This window comes from Neolamprologus multifasciatus, chromosome 18 (assembly GCF_963576455.1).
Source record: "Neolamprologus multifasciatus chromosome 18, fNeoMul1.2, whole genome shotgun sequence".
Lineage (NCBI taxonomy): Eukaryota > Metazoa > Chordata > Actinopteri > Cichliformes > Cichlidae > Neolamprologus > Neolamprologus multifasciatus.
In genome coordinates, this window is record NC_140456.1 from 29,058,510 (window position 1) to 29,085,495 (window position 26,986).

The 26,986-nt window shown below is 41.9% G+C and overlaps 1 protein-coding gene across 4 annotated transcripts in view; it reads left to right on the forward strand.

The window, feature by feature from the left end:
* The window catches only part of cdh24b (cadherin 24, type 2b), a 170,674-nt gene that overhangs the window by 19,762 nt on the left and 123,926 nt on the right, over window positions 1-26,986 (forward strand). Inside the window, exon 2 of one of the 4 annotated variants that reach the window (XM_085142077.1) lies at window positions 2,715-2,940. The exons of the other annotated variants lie outside the window; for them this stretch is intronic. The gene's annotated coding sequence lies outside the window, so the exon portion shown is untranslated. The remainder of the gene's footprint in view (window positions 1-2,714; window positions 2,941-26,986) is intronic. 4 annotated transcript variants of the gene reach the window in all.

A 26,986-nucleotide genomic window follows, 5' to 3' on the forward strand; every position in this document is an offset into this window, starting at 1 on the left:
TTTTCGAGGTTTGCTAGCTTGGCAAATGAAAACATGCAGAGCAGATAGATTTGAGGAGTCAAAAAAAAAGAAGAACCAGAGTAGATGGAGTGGAGGGTACGATGAAAAAAGATGAATGCAGAGAAAGGGAGCACTGTCCTAAATGAGAACAGTAACCTGTGGGGAGTGATAAGAGCTGGCAGATGGATAGAGAGATAAATAGACAGATGGGTAGTTAGATAGATGGAGGGGGCTGATTTGCTGAGATGGAGAGGTTGGGAGAGATGATGGGCAGATGGGGTAAGGAGATTTGCTAGAAGACAGGCGAAACTTTCTCCCCATGCAAGCACTTTAAAGTCTCACTGTTGTTTTTTGGAGTTTGCTTCGCCAGTCAGTCAGCTTTCTCTCTATTCTCTCTCCCTCATTTGGCCTCTGTCTCCTTCCCGTCACTCACTCTCTCCTCCTCCTCCTCCTCGTCCTGGCTCCCCCCCCCCCCCCCATTTCCTCTCGCTCTCTGTCTTCGTCTCAGCTGCCGCTGCACTCACGGGATATTTTTAATAGAATTAGGCTGCTCTTGTTATCAGTGGAGCGGGTAGCCACGGAGTGAGGCGAGATTGAAACAGCGATTTCCAATTTGAGATTGTGTCACACACATCTCCCTGTGCCCAGATAGCATCAACGAATCGCTGCCACCATCTCTCTCGCTCGCTTTGTCCCTCTTTTGCCTCTCTCTCACTCTTCCAAACATCTCTCGCTGGATATTTTAGCCGCGCTCAGGCCTTCTGCACATGCGAGGCTAACATCTAAATGCATACACGCTCCCCTCTCTGTCGCTCTGGATTCACTGGCTTCTCTTGACAGTTTATCTCCTTGTCTCTTTGGCTCTCATCTGGGGTGCATACAAAACACGTCGCTCTTTCTTCTCCCAAGCCGTACTCCTTGGACTCACTTAGTACCTCCATCTCCACGTTAGCCGTTTTCTCTCCTTTATTTTTTACACTTGCTGCTCATGACTTTCCCACTCCTCCCACACTTGCTCATTCCTCACGCTTCCACCTCTCTGTTCTCTGCTTCTCTCCTCTCCCGTTATTTCGCGTCACTCCTCCCACACCGCCTCCACTTTATCCGCCCGCCCCTCACCAATTTCCGCCTCTCCATCTCTTTTCATCTGGTTTGGTGTCACTCTCTCTATCCCCCGTGAATATTTCTCTTTCCTTCATCCTTCACTCCTCTGGTCCCTCGTCTCATCCTCACCCCCCTCCACCTCTGCTGCCTCAAGGTACTGGATCCCTTTGACTTTTCTTGGCAGGTCTTTGGATTTCTGTCTTACCTCCAGAGATATACAGTGTGTGTTCATGCAGCGCAGGCAGGGTGTAAGTTGGGACATGAGCCTGTGTTTCAAAGCAGATAGTGTGTGTGTGTGTGCGCGTGCATGAGTAGGTGTTTGTCAGGTCATTTACTGGTTCCCAGGGCCAGAGGGTCTTTTCTTTCTCTCACAACAAAGAGACAAGTTGAGCCTTTGAAACAGTGCAGCCCGGCTTTAATATCTGGTTAAACAAGCCAAAGCAGCTACCTTGATTCTTGTACTGCATTTGTAAAAAGTTTGTTATTCCAACATTTCTTTAATTACGTTAAATTCCAAATACCTGATGTGTGAACTTTATTATATACCGTTTTAACTTTCATGATGACAAAAGATGCTACGATTTAAAGAAAAAGAAGTGTGTGTGCCCTTCAACTCCTTCATTCCCTTCTTCACAAAGTAAAAAGAAAAAAGTCTGACTCTTTGCATCTGATTAAAATGAAAAGGTTAAGGACAGGTTTTAGGGCTGTGCTTTCATGCATTTAAAGAATAAACAAAGCTTCATATATGCAGGAAGCTCACAGAGGCAAATCTTCAAGTTTCCATCATAAATTAGTTTTAGGGGTCACATTCGAGTCACTGATAATAAAGAAAGTGAAAAGGAGTTATTTTGCGTTGTTAGTCCGACTCCTACATGCACTTCCACGTACTCATACGCCTCATGTTAGCTACATTAAATGGTGATGTGTCGCTTCATGCATTTAGATTTCATGTCTGTTTTTGTGTTTAGGGGAAACAACAAGTGCTCTGCAATGAAAAGTTCTTTTTGCTTAATTGCGTTCAGGTATTCACGGCCTTAAGAACGTTTTCAGATGCTGGAGAATTATTTTTGAAAAAATTAAAAACAGACAAACCAACTGCATTCTTTTAAACAAATCATACTTTTATGCTTCTTTGTCATCTTTCAGATTCAAACGAGATTTTTTTGAGGGTGTTTTGTGCAAATGCACATGTTTTTTGCATGATGTCAAAAAAATATCCTGAAAATATGCTCAGTGGAAAAGGAGGTTTAAAAGTTTTGCCAGAATTATTTTGTCAAGGCCACCACACTTCATTTAAAGCTTTTTCTTTCTTTTTTTAAAAAAGTACTTTTGTAGTGCTTCACTTGCAAGACTGAGGGTAAATTTCAGAATTTTCTGACATTTTTTTGTATTGTTGAAAACTGTAGAAATGCTTACCTATCTCTAGTGTTGAATGTAAACCATTGCAGAGTAAGGTGTTGGTGTACATTTTTCAGTAATGCAGTCATGTAACGCATTACTGTACTATTATGTCAGTTACAAAGGCTCAATTATCTGCATGCCTGGTGAATAGAAAATTATCAAATGAATCAAACAAACAAAAATAAACATGCCTTTTTCTTAATGTGCAGTTGTGCTACAGTCAGCGGTCTGCAGCTTTTCAGAAGTGAAGATATGGACACTTATGGTGAAATGCAAACTGCCTTCAGAATGACAACGTTATGCTGCTAACAGTACAACATTATCCGAGCATCCGCACCCACAGCATGCTAACACAAAGCTAACTGGGAACCCAGGGCAATGTTAAAACTGAGTGAATGCCGACCAGCCCAGCAGCCAGACCATGAACTTTAACAGGTAACAAAGGCATGGATTTGTGTTGGTGTGTGGAACTGTAGTTCATATTGTTCACTGGCATTTCATTGCCCTGTACCTGTGCATGTGCAATGACAATAAAGTTGAATTCTATTCTATTCTATTCTATTCTATTCTAATTATGTGAATGTATTTTAGGTCATTTTACAGAGTAACAAGAAAGCAATATATTGAGTAGTGGGAGAAATTACTTTCTCTCGCAAGTAATTAAGTAATGTAAGTAATGAAAGTTTATAGACTGCTAGCTCGCTAGCCCTCGTCCTTCCAGCCTTGTGTTTCTTTAACGTCTAGCTCAGTGTTTATGGTGTTATTTTTGTCAGTCCTTGATGTCACCCAGCTACTCACCTCCCCCAAAAATCCTGCCTTTAACTTGAGTGTGTTGGACTACTGGTAGTTTAATGGTAGTGTTACTTCTACTCTACAGATCCACTGTTAGCTGAAGGGTCACTCTAACCAGAACCATGCAGTAGGTTAAGAACTGGTTTATGTGCTAATACACGGAGTTCACAAGGCTTTACAACAGAAGAAGGATTAGCATCGCCAGCTACAGTTCAAAATGTATAATTTCGCAGGATGAGACACTCATTTGAGGCTTGATTTGTCATAAAGTAGCCCACTTTGCAAATAAAATATTTGCTTTGCAATATTCATGTTCTTGTACAGAGACATAGACATGGACACAAGAGTGTTCACATGCATGTACATGGGGAACATGTGAGGAACACTGTGTAGCCTAGCTTAATCTGCTAAACTAGGCTAAATTGATGCCAGTTATCACCCTTGACTGGCATCAATCAGAAATCTTTTGTCACTCTAGGAATGAAAGCAATAATCACATCACTTACTGATGAAACTATTCCTCTGAATACAGCTGTTGTAATTCAATGTGCCAGCCTTAGCGCAACGCTAATTTTTATCTGCAGTCCCTTGGCAGGTCACAATTAAACACACATGCAGTGTATTATTAAACTAATGATAGAACTCATGTCTTGTGATCATAAGCACACATCTGTACAAGATAATGATACACTAAAGTGAGCTGTTTAGTCATGAATGATGAGCTTCAAATAGGAGTGATTTGATTACGCTGGTGATTTGTCCTCCGATATTTTACCCCTAACCTGTCCGTCTGCCTCTCTCCCCTTTCCAATCCCACCGCGGCAATCCATTTCCCTCTGAAAGTGACACTTTAAAAGGTTGATAGCTCTTTGGCCGAGTCTCAGAGCCTCAGATCGATGGCTGGTGGAAAGCAGCGTTGAGGTACTGCGTGTCTTGCGTCTCCAGACACGGGAGTTGAAGTCAAACAGCAGGTGAAGATGCTTTTCGATTTGTTGCCACCACATGATCCTCATGTCCCTGTAGATGGGACATGTCTAATCTGTTTCTGTTGGTGCTCTGTAACCGGTTGGGGGGGCTGTTTTAGTGCGTGTGAGGGATTGGAGCTCGCACAAGACTGTAGAGATAAAAGGAAACACATACACAGAGACGGCCTCATGAAAATTCATAGTTCTAGAAATACTTATAAGACTTATGTTAATTACTTAAGACAACATTTACAGTTATAAAGAAGACACAATCTCTAAATTTGCTTCTCTTTTTTTGCCAAGAAAGTTCCCACAGTGCCTTTCTCTTTCCTGCTGTTACTTATTGCTATAAATTGTTTCCCTGAAACATTACTTTGCAATCAGAGTACACATTGTGGCTCCTATAATTACTCTACCTCTTCTGTTCAGCTCACTGCTCCTGAACAAAGTTACAGCGAAAATAGAACCCATTTTTATTTTGACAATGGCTGCTGAGGTGTGCAGCTGATTGCACAGAGCCGAAGATGAGAAAGACATGCGGGGATGTCTGGCTGTGCTCTGCCTGAAGCTTGTGTGTCTCTAACCAACCCTGTGGTTACCAGTGATCTATCCACACCACCTAGCTCCATTTCCACTTCTGCTGAGCATCCCAGGGGAGGACCTCCAGCACGGCTCTGCTTCTTTCCTCCCCGAAGCAGCTTGGGCTTGGCCCCACTGTGTAGCCAGCCTGGCTTTGAGGGACCCGGGAGCTGTAAAGCATAGATGGATAACTATCCAGGGCTAAAGCCCACCTCGAGGTGAAATGAGTAGCATGGGAGAGGGGGAGCAATAGCCCCTGGAGGTATGGAATAGGGAGTAGAGCCAGCACAGTCAGCCAAGCCTGTTTTCACACCAGCACTATATATCCCAGGGCCTGTCACACCATCAAACCATGGAATTAAGGACAGGAAGTCGGGAGAGTACAAAAAAACCCCACACACTCTTTCGTTCCATCTCCATAACTTTATTCTCTTGTTCACATGTCGAGTATCAGCAGCAGAAAAATGGCAAAGCTGGGATTAGACTATGTTAAAGTGTGAACAGTATAAATATTCATCATCCGGTGAGCGGCGGCGTGGAGGAGAAGCAGCGAAAGATCTCAAAGGAGCGGCTGAGATTTTTGTTTTTATATCCTCACTGTTGTGAAACAGGATATCAGTGTCAGAACATTTGCTCCAGTGTAGCTGGAAATGCCAATCCTTTAACTATAGGCTAAATTTGCAAGCCACCTTCTCCATACTGATTTTGTGGCCCTGTTTCTCACAGGCCCGAGAAACAAAACTCAAAAACAGGCTTTTAGTCCATTTTTTATGCAGCCAGATGATGCTCCGCCTCCTGCCGGTGACCCCCCGCAGATGCAGGATTGTCACCCAGCAAGCCTGGCCTCCGGGCTTCTCCTCTCTATTCCTTCCTCTGAGCGCGCTCCCCTTATATCTCTCCATCTCCAGAGTCTTTATCGCAAAAACACAGCACACCACATTTTAATCATGCCCTCGAATAGGAGACACTTTTCCAATTAATGCAACTGCCGTTGTGATACACAGCGACTCTGTGAAGCCGCAATGCGCAATTGGCCCAATAAGCCAGTGCTCCCACTTGATGTATGACTGCCTCACAAGTTTTGAATGTGAACAAGATGGTTTTTGAAATAGAGAAATCCGTAGTGAATGAAAGCCTATTGGTGAGCCAGCAAAGAAGGGCGAGTGAATGAGTAATTCTCCGGTGAAGCTGCTGAGTGGCCAACAGTGGATGTCTGTGGTTGTGCTGGGTAGCTCTCAGGCGTGAATATATGGAATTGTATGAATGTGAAGCAGGGCATTACTAAAAAAGAGCATGCACGCTCAGCAAAAAAGCCAGCCCGGATAAATAAAAGAGGGTCAGAAGCTGTTGTCATTGCTCCAGATTGTGTCGTATAAAATCAGAATCTATTGATAGGTCATGCGGTCAGCCGCCAGACAGCCTGTTATCCTTCCCAGGCGGGCACTGACTTCTTTTCCAACAAGTGAATGACTTTAAAGAGGGTTCCTGTGGCCTGGCAGCGTAAACACTGAAAGGAAGTTTAACAATAAATGGAAGCGTGGCACAGTTTCACTTGCCTCCATATCGGCACTTTATTTCTGGGATATATTTCCCGGCGTGTATTTATATCTCTGGGCTCATTCGGGCTTAGACAGGGACCTATCGCTTTTCACAGAGACACAGCCCGCAAACACACACAGAAGTGGCAAGTTGTAGTGTTTTTGTGTATGTGTGTGACAGAAAGAGAGAAAGATGGATTATTTGAACTAGAGATGCAAATGAATGCATGCATTGTTGTAAGGGGCACGCACAGTTTACATCGCCGGTGTTTGCGTGTTCGCGCGTGTGCGCACACATACCCACAAAAACATTCTAAACGTTCTAATAGTAGGCATCCTCACGCTGCAGCTTTTTATGCAATCTGTGCTCTTCGCAGCATGCCTTCTTTTGGCTCCATATATTAACTTGCCCTCCCACTCCATCAATCAGCTTGACACCAATCAGCGTGAATCCGCTGTGCGTAACATGTTTATGAAACGAAATAATTTTCTATTGCCCCACCGGTCTCCGAAATCTGTCGAGCCTTTTATACCTGGCTCTCCTCGAAAGACACACTCCTTTGAACAGAATTAAGAGGGAAATGGCTTCCCTCCTCACACTCACATGGAGGGTTGAGCAGACGTATTAACCAGGGGTAATTGAATGTAGAAGCAACAGTGCACAGTTTAGCACAGGGATTAACCCTTGCACTGCTGCTCTCTCAGCCAAGATGTGGCCAGGCTACTGTACGAGGCAAGAAGAGGTTTTGGGGCTTTTTTTTGCCGGTCTAGAAATATTTTGAGTTTGGGGCCTGTGAGTGATAGTTCGACTCAGTTCATTGCTATTTATCGTGACTGACAGGTGGGGAGCACAAAAAAACTCAGCACCTTCCTGCGTGAGCAATGGAGCTGTCTTATTACCCACAGTTAGGAAGCCAACTGGGTGCTTACTCCAGTTCTTTTCTGAAAACAACAGAAAATGGCACCAACTTTTCATTGGGGTTTGTTGTTTTTCCCTGCATATTTCACTGTTGTAGGAAGATTTCATTATTTTGAAGTCAGGCAGCAGTGAGGAGATGTGAAAATACAAAAAAAAAAAAAACCCAAAACAAAACAGGAAAAAAAGCACAGATGTTGGATTTAATCTCGTCTTGTCCATGATGATCCAGCGGGCTGATATTTGGTGCAGCAGACTTGACTTGAAATTCATTTTTCAGCTGTTTTTTTTTTTATTACAGCATTGAATCTGACAGGGAAAAAGCAGATATAGATTTAACATGTTAAGGTCAGGATCTTTTCAGTATTCTGTAAGCGTTTCAGCTCTTCTTCTTTTTTCCCTCCAAATCTTTTTATATTTATTTTTATTCACGAAAGACGGTTGTGCAGGGAGTGTGAATGGTTGTCCCAATGGAGATGAACCGAAAGCCCGTGCCACTCTTTTCCTTTCAGAGTGTACTGACGAGGCAGGTCAAGATCACATGGACCTGCAAAAGGAGTAAAGCATACATAGTAGGCCTCAGGTTAAAGGGAAGGTATTAGAATTCATACTTGCCTCGTTTTAAGCTATGAAAATATTCAAGATCACAGGGACCAAAATAGACCAATAAAAGAAGGTTAGGTTGAAGAAAAGAAGGGAAAAGAGAGGAGAGGAGGCGGAGCTGCGAATAAGGGAGCGAGTAAAAAGTACGCTAATTGCTCCAAAGGGAATTTGTCTTACACATGAGTAAAATATAAAGCAAAATCAACAAGAGGGAAGAGTAGAATAAAAAGCCAGAAAGGGGATGGAAGTAAAGTGGGATGGAAGGTGATGCATGGATGAGGCGGGAGCGACAGAGACTAAGGGGCTACCATGTCTCCATTTCCACGGAACCACAAACCGAGCTAGTTTCCACCAATTACATTCATGTCAGCGTGCGTCCTGGATTCAAAATGCAACAACAGCCTCGAGGGGCCTTCACTCTCCTGGTACACACTCAACATCCCTGCCACTCCAGCATTCTTCACACACACGCTCTCTTTCTCACACGCACACACACACACACACGCATAGACGAACATAGTATGCGCATATCACACTCGTGCGCATAATAATCTCATCACTCCCTCTAGCTTTGTCTGTTTTTGCCACTCACGCACACACTAACTCGCACACGCACCTACCAGCCAGGCACACACATTCCCACCCAGCATCCACACACACACACACACACACACACACACACACACACACACACACACACACACACACACACACACACCTCTGCTGTCTTCCAATTCCATTTCTCTCACTCTCTTCTCCTCAGGCTCTCCATCCATCCATCCACCCCCTTCTTGTCTCAAACTGTCTGAACACACACACGCTCACACACACACACCAGTGCCTATATTTGTTTCCCAGTGCGCGTGTGCCCTCCTCTCTTCTCAGATGATAGTAATAAGGCCGGTGATTGCCGGAGATGGAGATGAGGGATGTCGCCTATTGATGATCGCGCCTGTGACAGCCTGGCAGCAAGCTAGACGTAGAGGCTTCATTATTAGCAGTACTGGTAACAATAACAGCAATGCTGTGGCCTTAATTGAATGAAAAAAGCCCGTGGCAGTCAGCATTATAATCTGGAGGTGGATGGGAGAGTTGAGAAAGAAAGAGATGGACAAAGATGGGGCTGAGGTGATGGTGAGATAGACGGGAAGAAAGACAGTGGCAGAGTGAGAAAAGAAAAGAGGGAAACAGGCACAGAAGCGCAACTCAGAGGAGGAATAAAGCTGAGATACATGAGGTGAAGTGGAAAGTGTGAAAGGCAGTAGCCAGGAGAGTGCTCGGGAAGAAGCGTGACGAGCGATGTGAGAGAAGCGTGGACAATTAGGACACTTTTATTGAGCAGAGAAATGAATAAATAATTGACCACAGTCTGTTTGAGTGAGGAAGAAGAGAAAAGGGAAGGTTATAAAGCACAGAAGGAGCATGAGAGGAGAGAGAAGAGTAGAGGTAAACATAGGAAAAGGGAGAAACTATTGACTGAAATTATATTGATTTTAAAGGGTTGGCCATGTTTTCTCTTTGGCTTGAAGGTTTTTTATAATTTGTGCACCAAATATGTGGAAATGGATAGAACTGGATTTTTGTGTTCACATAGCATTAAAAATGCAACTGTTTATTTCAAATCTATCAATTTTTTTTAAAATTTCTTTTTCATGTTCATTATGTTATACGCATGTGCTGGTTTTACATTTTGGTCTGAAAGTGAATCGTGTGGTAAGCAGTTCTTCGAGGGCAAAAATATGATAGGAAACATTTTTGAAAAAAAAATATTGTTGGATATTGTTGAACACAGCAAGTGTGTAGCTAGAACGGTCGCTAAACGTGATAGCTAACATGATAGCTAACATGATAGCATTTTAATGCTAATCGTTGTTGCATTTTCTTAACTGCTTATGGAGTTCATGGTGCTGAAGCCTATCCCCGCTGTGAGGTAAGGTGAGGTGGGAATTAGGTTGGGGTACACTCTAGACCAGTCACCAGTCTAGCACAGGGCTTGTGCTAATCAATGTAGCTTAATTTTATTTATGCAGAACCAGTTCAAAGTAGCTCATGGAGCACCGTGTTGTCATGGAAGCATCCTACATCTTACAAGAGAGAGAAACCAGGTTTCTCAGGTCATTAAAAAGTCTGAACATAATATAAAGAAAAATAAATTAAATAACCTATTAAATACATTCTAAGAGAAAATCAGTTTTAAAAGTTGTCAGTTTAAAAATCACTTGCTCAGCCTTGTAAAAACCTTTCATTATTACACACATTCATTGATGTAGGTATTTAGCAGCAGTTGGCCTTTAAGGACTTGAATGCTACTCAAATATAAAATAACTAATAGTAAGCTAAAATCAAAATACGGCGTGGGGACGTAAAGCATCAAAATTGCGTTGGGATTATTGGATTTATTTCTCTAATGTGGCTTGTTCACCAAAACATTGTTGAGGCTTGTTTTGTTTAATTTACTGAAATCATAAAAGCACTAGTTTTGATTTTTTAAATGGAGCAGGATTCCTGGAACTCCAACTGTCTAACAAGTCCCTGTGAGCTAGCACTTGTAACAAGAGATTGCTGGCAGAACCAGGCTCTAGGAGGGGCAACCATCTGCTGTGACCAGTTCGAGGGTGAGGTGAAAGAGAAGACAGAAGTTCTGTTTCTTCTTTTTGTGTTGGCTTGGCACCTTAACTGCATACTAATTTCACACAGTTTATCCAGAAAACATGTTTTTACCTTTGACTCTTGTCACATTAACTATATACAAACCACTATGTTAGCAGAGCAGTTTATACTCAGGCAGTGGAGGGCTGAATAAAAACTGATGGAAAAACACTGCTAATGAGCTTGGCACATTTTGAATTCTCTGGCTCTCCATTTCTGAGGTCAATGCTGTCAAGACAGATATTGGTCAGCAGTTCACGCGTCAAACTTCATGAAAGTTGAATAACGGACTAAATATATCCAGATTTACTTGCGGTCGATTGTGAAAAATGCTGCAACTGGTGCAAAATTTGAAATGGGGGAGGCTTTGCTTGTTATAATCCACAAAACCCAGGTGAAAAAAACATTTTGATCAGAATTATTATTATTTTATGTACGAAGAGGAACAGTTCACAGTGATGTCTGTGGATTAGAGCGTCAAACAAGGACGCTCTAATCTAATGTGTTCACGTTGCTGTGAGCACCGTGAACACAACTCAATTATCATCCATTGTGCTGCAGTGAAGGCAAAAAAAATATCAAAACCTTGGCTCACAAAACCAAAGCTAAGAAAGAACAAAGTTGCGGGCTAACGTCAATATTTATTGAAATATATTTATTCCTCCAGATATAAGAATGAATCTTTTCTTATGGACTCAAACAAGTTTTGCTGAAAAACTGAATATGGAACAAGCAAAGCTTAATACTAAACAATATATATATTAGCTGTATAATACCAGTAGGCCAGCTCTAATAGTAATTTGGTATGGCTTAGCGGGCCAAATGTAATTAGGCTACGGGCCAAATTTGGCCCGCGGGCCAGAGTTTGACTCCTATGGACTAAATGATCACATCAGTTCTTTGTTTTGTAGCCTCTTTCAGCTGCTCCCTTATTCACAAGGGGTCACCACAGCGGGTAGCTCCCCATGTTTGTTTTGGCACATTTTTATACCGGATGCTGTTTCTGTCCCAATCCCCAAGTGATTTGATGCACAAAGTATTTAATGAGCCATGTAAGCATTTCTAAAAGGATTATGATATACATTAGGAAGCTCATGGGGTTGCGCTGGCACAGACATATATTACACCATTTCTTTAAAGTTCCTTTTTTATTCATTGTTTACCCAAAGAAAGTCACATTTTCTAGGTTAACAGTGGGGTGGAAACACCATCAAACATATAACCACATGATCACTAATAACACGTTTAATTTTAAGATGTATTTATAGTGTATAAACAAGATAAAACCTCTGGAGTTCCAAAACTTTTAAACAGTGCAGTTCCTCAGTTGGCCACATGTTTACATATAGGCAAAAACCATTTTGGTCTCTATTGTCAGTGTAAGGTTTACAGTTTGTATTATTTTTATTATTAGGGTTGTGATCACTTTAAGTGACAGCTGGATACCAACAAAGGTGACTCATCTTAGACTGCGAAGCGTGACCTAGCATATTTGAGCCACCGAACGAAGTCTTTCATCGGTTTTTCCGTTACTGATGTTTCGGTCGGTTGTGGGGAGTTAAATTCTGGCGTTTTACTACTGTGTTAATATTGATCGGCGTCTGATGTCTGTGTCTGTCTGTATGATGCACCCATACAATATAAAGTGTGAATGCATTTTACTTAAAAGCTTCAAAGGCCTGATTCAAACTTCTGCAGTGAGTCTTCCCATATGGAAACGATATATATAAATCTTATAAAGTTTGTATCTGTCTTGTATGAAACTTGTATGAAAAGCATACAAGAGTGAAAACACATCTAAGATCCCTTGAAAAATTATATAATGAAACTTGTATGTTTTGGATACTTACTAAAAATATATATGAAAGTAATGAGAAAGTGGCCACTTTTATGAGTAAATCATATATGTTTTTACTATTTCTTTTCCATATGGGTTTGTAGAGGTGTATCTGATATCTGTGTGTTGGCGTTGTTGCGTCATCATAAAAATGTTTTTCCAGGATCAAGATTGCAACTGACCAATTGTATAGATAGAATAGAATAGAATAGAATTGCAATGTGGTAGAAAACATGCCTTGGTTCATATAAAACTCAAAACAAAAAGTAAGTATTTCAATAATTTTCTTCACTCATTTGTAGAATATGATCAATTTATTATTAGGTTTGCTGTTAGGCAAACGTAGGTCACTCATGTTGGTTTGCTACTGATAGCTTTTAAATCCATTAGCTAATTTTTGGCAGACAACGTAACTGGTCAGTTGCGATGTTGATGTTGAACCAACAATATTAACAACAATACCAACATGAGAATATCATGTAACCTGATGTAATCTTTATAAATGGCCAATGTTGTTGCTGGTATTTATACTTGGACGTTATGTCTTATACAGCGTGTGGTTGTATTCCGGTTTTGTATCGATGCAATTCAATACAAAGAAATAAAATACTGGGGCTTTTTCCTCCTGGGTCCCCAAAGTTTCTTCTGATCAGTGTATTTCAGGGCAATCACATGTTTGCATTCGTGTTTTTCCACTTCTTTGTATATTCCCTCATGTTCCGATAGTTCCAAAGATCTCTCTTCAGGAATTTGCTGACTTTTGTGCCTCTATCGATGCTATGATTATTATTCCTTATATTGATATGATGATTGTTATTCTCTTACTGATTAATAGTGATGTGATACCACTAATTTCCTTTCCGATCCGATACCAAGTAAAATTAAGGGTGGTATCAACGATACTGACCCAATACTTTGTAGAAAAACCTATTTTATTTATTGTATCTTTTATTGTATCTCAAATTATAGCTTCATAATGATTAAAGGGCATCAGATTACTTGTTCTTATCGCTTAATAATGCACAATTATCATATAGAAATAAAAAAAAAAATGAAGTTGTGAGCTATTTGAACATGTTGCCTGCCTGCAGCACTAAAGGACTTAGCGAGAGACGTCTGTCTCGCCCTAGCAGCACCTGTCCCTCTCCTCCTCTTCAGTTCCCCTCAACATATGCTCGTCATATTCTGTGATATGATTTACTCTGAGGTGCTTCATGAGGTTAGTAGTGTTGCCACAACACCTCACTTTTTTGCCACATGTATCGCAAACTACGTCTCGGCCGTTTGTGGAAGTAAAATACGTCCACACATGACTCCATTTACGCTCAGCCATTGTTGTGAGTGTGCACGCCAAGGGGCCGGACACATTTATACAGACATATTTCGCACATGACTATGACAGGCGGAAGAAGAAGTAGTTCCTTCCAATGTACACAATCCAAATGATCTAGTTTCTTTCCACTGTGTTTCTGTAGATGATAAACTACAAATTTACCCTAAATTACTAAAATATAGACATTTTAATATCAGAATTGATTCTAGAACATAAATGACTGGTATCGGAGGAATCGATATTTCAGTATTGATCCGCACATCACTACTGATTAATTTAAAAACTGCCGCCAAAATGCACAGGAGGAATCGATGGTTCTGAACAACCCATTTATTGCAGGCTGGTCACAGTGTCAGTTACGTTGTAGGGCTCTGAGGTAGGGCTGGGCGATATGACCCAAAATTCATATCTCGATATATTTTACCTGGACGGCGATATAAGATATCTATCTCGATTTTTTTTTTAAGCCATAAAGTAAGAACAAAAAGAGAGTTCTTAGTCAAAGCTGTGTCCCAGATGTCACACAGGCACTTTTATTAACATAGAGCATAGATGTACATAAAATTTACTCAAAAATAAATTATGAGCATTTATTAAATAATAATGCTCCATAAATAAAAGAAAACAATGTTGTTTTTGTGCATAACAAAAAGCTCACAATTGTGCAGTCAAAATGTAAACTAAAAGATGCAGAGCATAGTAACAAAGACAGATTTCACAGCTGCTCTGTTCCCAACTTCTACTGTGTGACTGACAGCATTGAGTTTGAAATCCTCTTTGTAACCACGTCTCTTAACAGGTGCCATTTATGGTCCTTATACACAGTAGGGTAATATTACGTTGAAGCACAGTACGTATCACTCCGCAAGGCTCCTCGGTAGCCGTAATGCTCTGACAATCCATCAACCGGTGCAGCACCGTAGCTTACCAAAGTCGTACTAAAACATTTTTTGACAGATTGCTGAGCGCTGTGTACCACATAAAATCGCTTCGCGGCCATCAAGCACAACCAGAATTTATACATAAGCCGTGCTGTCAACTTTTGAGAAAGGGTTTTAGGCTGTGCAGCGCCTCTGGGCTGCATGGCGTTAGCGTGGTTAGCTCGTTAGCGTGGTTAGCTAGCTAACACGTTGACGGCGTCCAGCCCCACGCACGGGGCGATGCGCAGTAACTCGTTAACGGAGATTTGCCGTGTCCATCTTGTCACTTCCTGCAGGTGACGCGATGGGGAAGGAGGGGGAGTTGTGTTCAGTGAAGGAGGGGCGAGGCCGAGTAATGTTGCGTAAAGACAAAAGTGGACGAAAGAGAGGCAAACTTGCGGCTCCACAAGTATAGTTATAACGTAACATAGACTATATCGATATAAAGGATATTGTCACATCTTATATCTCGTATAAAAATATATCGATATTTTTTAAAAACTCGATATATCGCCCAGCTCTACTCTGAGGGATCTGTGGTTATGCCGGAGGTTATGCTGTAGATTTACCGCTGAAGAAGAAATCCCTACTAAGCAATATTTGATAACTTAACAGTGTACCCGCTCATCTAAATATGGTGATTTTTGTCTCCACCAAATTAACCTGCAACAAAAAAACCAAAACAAAATAACGCTTGATAATAATGTCACACTAGCATTATTATACATAGTAAGGTATTAATAAGGTATTAGCAAGGGCTTAATTCATCATTCATATACCATCCTCCTTAGTATGTAATTTAAAAATACAGATATGTTTATTCATCTGTTACATGTACAGCTATCACTGCTACTACAATGCTGCTAGTTATAATAACAGTCATAATCATAGTCATAATAATATATCGGTATTTATAAATGGAGTAGTAATGCTATATAAATAATGAATTAAGCGCTTTCTAATACCTTACTAACACCATAATAATGCTTAATAGTGTGACATTATTATGAAGCGCTACCAACAAAACAAAAACAGCAAACAAACAAGGAAATTAACCACCCTGAAGTCGAGGTTTTGATGTTAGTCCACAAGCAACTGGGTGTTGTCACAATACCCACAGTACTCAGTGTGTTTTTTTTGTTGAAGGAAAATTTCATACTCTGATCAGGGCACATTCAGTACTTGCTTTTGCAGGTAGCTTATGTGTTGGTGTCACGCAGCTAATGGCTCTGTTTTTATCACCGTGACTTTGTGACTCAACATGAGATGACACTCAATCTGTGCTTTGGCCTCTCTGACAGATTTGGTAGTGCTACGGCTCCATATCCAAACCTGCTAATCAAACTGTCACAGCACCCCACAAACATGCTAACAATGTGGTGAGACAGGTCCACGGGTGAGGGTAATAACATCATCACTCATATTAATAATACCACAGGCTTTTCAAATGCCCTTTCTCTTTCTGACAGCATTAAAAAGATCGGGGGGAAAAAACAACTGAGGGAAAATCAATTTTTGCATTTGTACCTTGTTTCTACTCCGTTGTGGGAGAAGGAATACATTAATACAGTAATCATGGTCAAATCACACTCTGCTCTCACACTCTCTGAAAAAAGAAAAAAAGGCAAGTGGGGGGAAAAAGGGAGGAAAGATAGGAGAGTAAGTACAATAGAGCTCTGATACAGGGAGCTGAGGGGAGACCAGACGCTGGGGTCTTAATATTGATAACATAGAGATAATGTCTGAGAATACAGAATGGGACACCAAACAAGAGCAGCCGAAAAAGAAAGACAGGCACATCAGGCTGCACCTGTGAAATGGCTTAATGACAAAGGGAAGCTCTCTGGTGGTAGCAGCAGTAGCTGGCCTGAATTTTTTATAGTCAGCTTCATGACGAGATAGCTGAGAGAGACACCATGATATGCCTCACCCATGTTCCTCTGAGAGCAGTCTTTCATTAGCCTTCTTCCAACCCGAGGTGAGAGCGGTGGCCAGATGAAGTCAGGAGGAAATAAGAGTTGAAATTGTTTTGAGAAAGGGGGCCAAAAAGAAAGGGAACGCTGCAAATGTACTTATGGTCTTCTGAAAAATAAAAGCGGCCCATTTTTGGCTGTTCTTGGGAGCTGTTCTGATGGATTTTGGGTAATGGAGTTTTGATGGATGCGCGGTGTCTGGCCGGTCCCGGGGTCTGAATTGAGGGCAAGTACCACTGATTTCACCCACTGATTTCTCGCCATCAGATACTGCAGCATCCCCTGCTTCTTGTGGTCTACAGCCAACATGTTTAATCCTCTCACTAAATTGTTTAGGTGTGCAATATTGAATACCCCATAACCTTTTATAAGTTCTATAAAACAACTGCAAAACCACACAGGAGCCTCTGAGATCGACTTTCCCCAGGATCTCAAACATTCAAATTCCCACTTGCACCCCCCTCCCCCCTCTCGTTTAAAAGGAGCAATTAGACGAGGTAAAATGATAATGTTTTCGTCTTTAGCATCCCTTTGGTAAACATTGCCGTTAGGATCAATTAACCAGCGGCTAATGAGCAAAGCGGGGGTCTGCCTCAATATTGCACCATTGTTCATTGGCCATTTTTAATTAATGGCTTTTGAAGTAAAAATCGCAAAAGTTTTTAATTGTTTTTCTTTTCCACTGGTGGAAGGAGGGGGGTGGGGTGGGGGTGGGGGGGGGGTGTCAAGATCAGAGTGTTAATTATAAAGTAGGGGCTCTAAAAGTGAGAAGGATTTAGACTTTTAATTAAAGAGGAATTTGATGCACCAACAGACTGAGTTCAGTTGCCGCACAATCCCCCGTTATTCTCCCCTGGCCGTTGTCTTCTATCTGCTCATCGTCTCCTCGGTTTTGCAGCCCTCCATCTTCTGCCACTCATTTTGCTCTCACTCCACCCCGGCATGGTGTTGATTTCTGCCCGTCTTACGGGGTGTTGCTATCAGAAGCCGGATTAGGGACTTTGAGCGCTCTGCTCTCAAATGGTAAAGATGAGGCCTGGGTGGGAAGGAGAAGCGGGAGCGGGTTGGAGGTAGGGCGGTGGAGGTGGTGGCGGGGGCAAGGGGGGGACGGCTCAGTCACTCCATCGGATTTCAAAGATTGAATTAAAGAGCTTTAGACAAATCAGAGCCCTTTTGGACATGTTCGCAACGTTGCCGCCTCCATTTTCCACCCTTCTCTTTCCGTCTCATCCTCTTACAGCCTCGCCAGCTTCTCCTCCCTTTGCCTCTCCGTCTCCCTTCCTCCTCATCTGTTCTCCCCTACTAGCGCATAAGATTGTTTTCATAGCAGTGATAAATTAGGCTGAAGTGATTAGCATGGTGTGAAAAGTGATTACATACTGTAGCTTTGCTGATTTGTCGAACAGATGCCCTCTACCAACTAAACTTTGGTAGGTTACAGTGTTAAACTCCATCTCCCCCACCCACAGCTGGAGATCCCAGCAGACATATACAGGTTAATTGCCTCGATTGTGGATATAGCCCCACCATACCACTGGGAGTGCAGCCTGCAGTTCATTTGTTATTGCGGTAGCTGTTAACAGTCATGCCTGTTGGCGCACGCCTCTTTTGGCCGTGTAGTTCTTACATAAATGGGGGGGGGGGGGGGGGGGGGGGGGTGACTGAAAAGTAATAGCAGCTGAGAAGCAGCAGTGACATGGGATGTTGACTCATGATGCCGTCAGCTGACTTCAAATACCGATGAAGTTGTTAAAATTAGAATATAAGAGCACAATATTTGCCAATCACCAGGATTAATGGGTTGGCGGTATAACTTCCATCAGAAGCAGCGGGATGTGAGACAAAGAGCTGCTGTTTTTTTTGTTTTTTTGAGGAGCCTCATCATCAGGGGTGGAATAACATGAAAGAATAGAACTAGAGAAATGGCTGACCTCCTGTTGTCTCACCCCTTCCGCCCGTGTTGCTGTGATTACGCCAATCACTGTCATTAGCATTCCCCGCGATTAATGTGATTTCTCATGCTTTGTTGCATGCATGCTAATGACGAGCGCCCCAGCTCGCTTCCCATTTCAGCAGCACAAACTCTCCACAGCTCTCCCTCGAAACACTCATCTGGCACCGAATTAACTCCTCGAGCTGCACTGTATTAATACATGCAGTGCAGCCGGCAAATCCACTGCTGATTAAGACAACAACCTGACCCAGCATTCATCTACACTGGAATCAGCGCTTATCAATTTTAGCTCAGTGTGATTCTCATCTTTCATCCGTCTTTCTCCCTTCCCTTAACCCCCCACCCCCGATTTCAAACAGCAGAAAAGAGGAGGAGGAGCTGGGATTACCATACGTCAATCTCTCCCCTCATCCTTCCACCTTTTTAACTTTGTTGCTTCTCATCTCATCACGTGGGCGCTCTCCTTATCTGTTTATCCCACTCTCGCTAATCTTCATTTTTTTTTCCTTTTTTACCCGCTTCTATATCCCGTGCTCTCTGCATTAACGCCTTTTGTTGCCTTTATCTGTCTCTTAATGTCTCCCACTCTCGTGTACCTTGGTTTTGCTCAAGGTTTCTCTTCAGTTCTACATAAAGCAAGTTCTTTACGCAGTAGATTGAGTGCATAGAAACTAAGAGATGCATTTTGGCAAGTAGTTTATGGTGACATCAAGTATTAAGGTCTCTGGGGACAATTTTATTACACAAACAGGATTTCGAATGTTTATCTGAGTAGAGGGACATGTGCTATTATTGTGAGGAGATTATTGCTCTATATATGTATTCAACAAACCAAGCAGCCTGTTCTGCTATAGCTGCAACCTCTTATGCTCATGCTATATTTTAGCACCATCCCTATGTTTTTTTGTTTTGTTTTTTTTTAAAATAAAATACCAAATTTCACATAGATTGTAGTGAAATTGTGCACAGTTGCTTACAGCCCCCTAACTGACTAGTAATGAGCTGAACTTTGTGGAGAGGAATGGTGTCCCATTCTTCTCTGATCTGATCTGATCTAATCACGGGTCTTCTTTGTCATCTTTTATTATTTCATGATTTCTTTCTTTCTTCGACTGCAGAGCCATGCTGCTGTTATATATGCAGCATTTGGTTTAGCTTTGTCTTGCTGAACTATGCTAGGCCTTCTATGAAAAGAGTCACCTGGATGGGAGCATGTAGCTCTAACACTCATCACTGATGTTGCATTTCTAGATGTGCACACTGCTAATTTCAGAGGGACTAATACTAAAAATAAATAATTCTAATACTAATAGTAGTAATAAAGAGGAGACTAAAAAGAAGCTTTAGCCCAAAGAAGATAGTAGTGTTTCTGGATCACGTTCACATACGACTCCTTGTTTGTGTGATAGAACTTTAGCCTGCATTTGTGATTGGACATAGATTTATGAAAGTGAAGCCATGCAGTGATTTCCAGGATCGTGCCTGTTTGTGATGGAGTGTCGCCTGAGTATCCAGAGTATCACAGGAATTCGGTATTGATTTTTGGCCTTGTTCCTTGTGCACACCTTCTCCAGATTCTTTGAATCTTTTGATGATATCATGTATTGCTAATGAAACACTGTTTAGAAATTGTTCTGGACTTCATAGATGGACTTTTTTGCAGATTGGTGAACTCTGGCTTTCTAACACGTTCTTTTTATGGCCTATCATGTTTCTGACCTGTTTGCAGGTAATCTAATTAGTTGCTAAATGTTCCCGCAGCTGTTTCTCTTTATTACCACTTATGGTTCCAGCTTTTTGTTCCCCTAACTCAGGGGTCGGCAACCTGCGGCTCCGGAGCCACATGCGGCTGTTTAGTCCTTATAGTGCGGCTCCCCGTGGTTTGGGAAAATAAATTAGAAGTATTTAGCTGAAGTGTATTTTATTTATGTTAGTTCTTTTTTAACTTGTACTTCTAAATTGGAAGATTATTGTGATATTGAAATATAAAAATAAAATTATATTCTATTATTTTTTCCTCGCTCAAAATAAGCATCACACTCGCGGAATATACCCGCCGAAACGCCGTGCATTTATCGAGACTTTCAACTCCAGGTAGGCCAATTATGGATCTTCGGATCCACATTATGTCAGCAGCTGTTCTCCACCGTGAACTATGTTAAAAACAAAAAACGCTCACGCCTCACAGATGACAGCTTACAGTCCTGCGTAAAGATGAAACTGACTTCGTACAGCCCCGATTAGCAGATGCTGTGCGCAGAGGTTCAGGAGCAGAAGTCCCATTGTAAACATATCACGGCAGACCGACGATGTTTCCATGAACATTTTTCAGCATCTCTTTATTGACCACTTTACACACACGGTTGCTGTACATATACAGCCGGCTGTAGCTTTGCAGCTCACAGCCCGACATATACCAACACAACAGCAGAGAGAGCACAGACGTTAAGGCGGCGAGGCGTGATTGTGGGTGCCGCTCAGCTGCGTTGGCCTCTCCTGCAGCGGCGCTGCAGACCACGCCCCGCCTCACACATAAAATACATATTTAGGCAGAATTTTGCAAATATATATTTTTCATCTTTTAGCAGCATAATGCTTTTTTTCCAATTATCTTTTAAAAGTCAGGTCAAGGCTCCAAAAGCCCAAAGGCGATTTAAGGGTGGCGACTCACAACAGTTGTTGTTTGCTACATGGATCATTTTATTTCAGCTGGGTGTCTTTCCTTTTGTTATATTTCTTTAAGAGTTCAAAATGTGTTAATTGCATAATTAACACAATTACATAAAATGTAATTTTCTCTGTAGCACTTCATGGATTTCTTAAGCAACACACCTTCGTTGTTCACACAAAAAAAAAACCAATATATACAGTGTTATCTTCATTTTAGATGTCAAAAAGTATTTGCGGCTCCCAGTGTTTTCTTTTGCATCGAAACCGGGTCCAAATGGCTCTTTGGGTGCTAAAGGTTGCTGACCCCTGCCCTAACGTATTTGAAATGTGTTCCTCCCATCAAATTCGAAATGAGCTAATATTATTCAGGACATAGTAAAACATCTCACTTTAAACATTTTATGTGTGTTTTTGTGTTCTTTTGTGACTAAAATACAGGTTTATGAGATTTGCTTATCATTGCATTGTGTTGTTATTTGCATTGTACATCCAAACTCATTGGGAATAGAGATTATACTTGCATAGGTCCTCTCAGTCTTATAATAATCTTAAAGCTCAAAGTAGAGCAGTCAGTCTCAGTGTAATATCTGCTTATTCACAAGGAGAAGGGTTCTTAAGCAGTTTGAGACCAGCAACCCATAACATACCATCTGTACTCTTAGACACCACTAGAATTAAAGTTTAATATTAGTAATCTAAAAGTTTTGAAAATTAAGATGTTATATCTATTAAGTGGATACAACATAAAATAAGATTTCTCCCATAGTAGGGAAAATTCCTCTGTTACGTTGTTAGTTAAAAATAAAGTTTAACACACACACACACACACACACACACACACACACACACACACACACACACACAGGGATAACTGCTACAACCAAGTAGACTAGAAAGTAGTGTAATTAGAGCAGCCATGTGTTCCTGTTGTCCGCAGCTGTCGGTGTGTCAGTGTGTCGGTAAAACGCCTTTTTTAGAGTTTGTGTCAGAAGAGAAAAGGAGCGTTTCATCCCTCGCTTTTATTGTGCATGTGTACATATTTCTAAAGGTAGTTTTTCCACCGGGAGCTACTGTATCGCGTTTTGTTTTTCTCATTCGAAGGCTCACTTGACGCATCACAACATTCATCATGATTACGCCGCCCCGATAATAAAACACAGTGGAATTAACATTCATTGTCCCTCCCCATCCGCTGGGAGCCTAAAATGTAAATGGGAAGGCTTTACTGTGTTTCAGTGGAATCAAAGTGTGATTCAAGGAGACCTCGTGCGACACTTCTTTGAAACAAAGTGAGTTAGTCAACTGTATATTTAGCTGAACATGGCCTTTGTAGTTGTTAAGTGTAGCAGTGTAGTTAACAGTGAAATCTAGAAGACTGGAAAACTGCAGAGATCCAACACGAGGAGCATTTAGTGCGCAGGGATGTTATTTTCCCATCGTAGCGCTTGTGGCCAAGGCTTTTTGCTAATTAAATGGGGGAGATTTTCTTTTCTTTTTTTTTTCCTCTGAGTCACAAATGACTTTATTGGCACAACTTGGACAAAAAGGAACATATTTGGATTTTTAAAAGTGCACCTAATTATACTGCTGGTTACTCATGCATTGCGTTTGTTGCTGAGCTTCTCCTCAGCTCAGCCTGTGCTTTTAACTCAAATGCTCCGCTGGTGTTTTGAAATTGAAAATAACCATCAGGTGTGCATTGGACAAGACAAGTGCACCCCCCCCCCCCCCCACACACACACACACACAAACACACAAACACCACCACGAACATAATATATTTCCTATCATAACATGCTTTTGTGCTGCATTTGACCAAAAGAAGCTGAGATGAAAATAACATTATTTTATTATTTTCTTTATGTATTTTCAAGGTGTTGAGTCAGAGGTTAGGGTTTCCACTTTAGCTTTTCAATTTATTAATTCCTCTCTGTGGTGCTGTGGCCAGCCAACAGTCTACACTTTTGATTCTGTTGATGGTTGTGATAAGTGCTTTCAGAACCCTGAAGGGCAGAGAGGGAGAATGAGTGTAATCCAGTACAACTGGCAAAAGTCATCAAATCGCAAACTCTGAAAAGGTTAAAATTTGAAAACTGCTTTTGAAAAACAAGGTGCAAAAATGCACATTTAGGTGTAATCCTTTCATGAGGCCGTGTTTCTTTTTTTAATGTGCTTACTGATTTCTTAAAATGTTTGGATGTGTCAGACAAGAAGTGTTATGGTGAGTTTGTGCCCACGGAGTGTGGCGAGCAGGTAAGGACACTGCTCAGGGTTAACAGGCTGGGTTGAATGCGAAAGTCCCAAGAGCCCTTTGAAGAGAGAGCGAGAAAAAAATATCTGAGTGTGAGAGGTGGAAATGGAAAGAGAAGGAGATGGAGGGAGAGCTGTGAGGGCGAAGCAGAAATGACCTCTGCAGTTCTGTTGATGACATGAAGCAGAATAAGAAGAGAGATGAGGGGAAAGAAGGGAGACAAACTGAGCAAGGAGGATTAAGAAAGCAGCTGGTGAGGATGATCCAGAGGAGAGTCTGGGAGGAGAGAAGGAGAGAGACAAAGAAAGAGAGAAATAAGAGAGAAAGGAGGTGGAAGCTGAAGAAGAGGGAGGTGCAAGAGATTGATGAGGGAGAGTGAGAAACTAATTCTCACTTCACTCTGGGCTGGAAGATTAAGGAAGATTAGAGAGATAGAGTGAGGTAGGGAGAAAGATGGGGTGATAACTTCTACCACATGCCACAGAAAGATCTTTGAATGCCTAATACCCAAAGAGAGAGAGAGCGACAGAAAAAGAGTGTGTGAGACGGGGAGATTATGAAACATAATAAGAGGTAAAAAAAACAACATACAAAGTGAATGAGCTGGGGAAGAGAGAAAGGCAAAAAGCCAGAGTGACAAGAGAACCGATAGATAAAGACAGAAGCAAATCAGGCTCAGAGGGGTCCTAACAGTCGTGATCCCTGATATTATAAATGTCTTTATAGCCGAGTCCGTTTCTAGGAGTGTGTTCTAATTCATGTCAAGGGAGTGTAGATGCAAAATCCAGGTCATCTATATACCTCTCCAGCATTCGCGTTCACTGAGTCTTCCCATTGGGATTCATTCTCCTGTACTGAGCCGGTCTGTGTGGCGGTATCTTTTACACTCTGTTCTCTTTTACTTGCAAAAAAGGGAAGCCTATTTTCCATTCCCTGCCACTGACATCTATTTATTCTCTCTCTTGACTGTTGGTGCAAAAATTTGAACAGCTATAGGCTGCCATGCATGTTTTCAGGAGGAAAGGGGTGATGGGGCGAATGCATAACACACAGGTAGACACAGGTGCGCGGATGTATATGTGCTTGCACACATGCACGCACGCGCATATATATAAATGTGTGTGTGTGTGTATATATATCTTATTTTGTGGTTGACAAATGTGTGTGTCCTCATGCTGGAACACATGCCTGCTGCCACAGAAGTTTTCTATAGGAAATGAGGAAGCAAGGAAAGAGAGGGAGAGTGCTGCAGTGGCAGACTCAATCCGTCATGCAGGATTACAGTGTAAGCTTCTCCACGGCCATAGATGCGGTTTTATGGAAGAAACACAAGGCTTTTCTAAATGCAGTAGGCCCTCCTATCCTTGCTTCATATTAGAAACAAAAGCAGAGGGCGGAGGAGGGCCATGAGGCTCCTTCCTCCCCTGCGATCTTTGCTGCCTGATGGCTGCTATCTCTGAGGACTGATTGAGCATCCTTGATGCACTGTGGGATTTCCAGGGAACAGCTTAGGAGTGACCTTGACTCTCACCTCTGTGCCCTCACGCACTGGAGGTGTGATTGTTACTGCACCTATCCTGAGGCAGAAGTGACCTTGGAATGTGACAAAAGGTTCATAGCTTTGTTCCTCTGTGAAGCTGGGATTGGTAGGAGGCGATCTTATGCATTTGAGAAAATATTTTTTCCTTGAATGTGTCTCGTGTGTGTTTGAGAGAGATCTGCCCCTCACATCTTAAACAGAATTTATAGTTGCTGTGCTGGAATGATGCCAGAACATCATTCCAAACATTACACAGCATGAATGCGCCCCGCAGGGAAAAAATCGCCCTGAAAATACAACTCTGCCAAACTTTGATCTCCTCCATCGCCCTGCTACACACCACTGAAATGGGCAAACGCAGCTTGGAAATCTTCCCTCAACATACACCCACAGCCTTGTTGTACTTCTTTGAACTAGCACAGAGAAAGGTCCCAATAAATACAATGCTGCCACAAATATTGGAAAGTAAAAAGGGGTTAGTGTGCCCACATAGCAGAGGCTGACGACTGCCTAGCAGGAGAGCGAAACAACTGATGCTTCGCTGGATGCTGTGCAACATCTTGCTGCACAAAGCACTCTGCAGTTTTAATTTTCACATCCTTTATCCGATCCTCACCCAAGGTGGCCCCGCATTATAACCTGCCAGAGATACCGACTTAAACGTGTCGCAATCTGCTTTGTCTCCCTGAGCCGCTCGAAAGTAAACACAACAGCGAACTGACCCAAATGGATAGCGACAAAAGCGAAATGAATCTGAGATTGGCCCGATGTCATTAGAATTACAAAAATATACCATCAGTTACAGTGGCAAAGCAGGAAAAGACCTAGGGAGCATGAAAGTCATACACGGAGAGGAGGGGAGGGAGATATATGCTAATGAAGCTGGGACTTATTGACTTCAACGAGGGAGGATTAGAAGCTGTGACAGAACAAGCTTCCAGGCCTGTTCAACCAGCGGAGCTGAGGCGTGAATGCAGCAGGCTATGATAAGGGAGCAGGACACAACAACATCCTTGGGATAGATGGTTCTGACAAAATGCAGATACAAGTCGGTGCTGAATAGATATCAGAAAGATTAGTACCACGTTGTGTTGTTGATTTTGTAAAGCGGTCAATCCGGGACAGGTGCTTCCAGGGTCTTAAAGTTGGAACCAGGGATATCCGTAAAAATTATAGTTGGATGTGGCAGTCACAGGCAGCAGTATCATTACATCCTGGCTATTTAGGACTCACATTTCAGTCACAGTAAATGCATCAAAACACATTTGATATCTCAAGTTTTCCCCAGTTCCCGTACTGGAGGTCACTGCTGCTGTCAGTCAGTCGAGGGGTGTACTCTGTATGTTTGCCTCCACAATAACGTATTTTGACAAGTAACTGATGAATAAGCATGAAAATTGGAATAGACATACATTGCCTCCTGAGAATGAACCATTGACTTGCATGACGTGCATTGACTTTTGGAGCAGAACACCTGTCCTAGTGATTTCCCCACTGACTTTCATCTGATGGTTTATCCTTTTGGAACACTCGAGCTTTCAGTGTATTCTTGGATTTCTGGGCCCAAACTTCTGGTTCTTTAAACTGATCGATTAACCATAAGTTAATTTTTTATAAATAATTTAATAAATGTGATTTTTTTCCAGGTCACTGATAAATAATGATTTCCTGATCACATTTTGTGCAGTATTTGTGGCTCTTTCCAAATCCACATTACAATCTGCCAGAGATAGTGAGCGTGCGTGCAACCACAGCCTGCTCAAATGCGACTGATGTAACTATAACATAATAACAAAGGCTGCAGCAATATTGACATATTTTTATGTTATGGTAGAATTTACTATATTACCAGCTGCAGGTTGACATATTTACCCTCTATCGAATGAACTGCTTTCAAATATGGCATTGACATTTATGTTCTGCACATAGAATTTAGTGGAAATTCTAACCTGTCCATGACT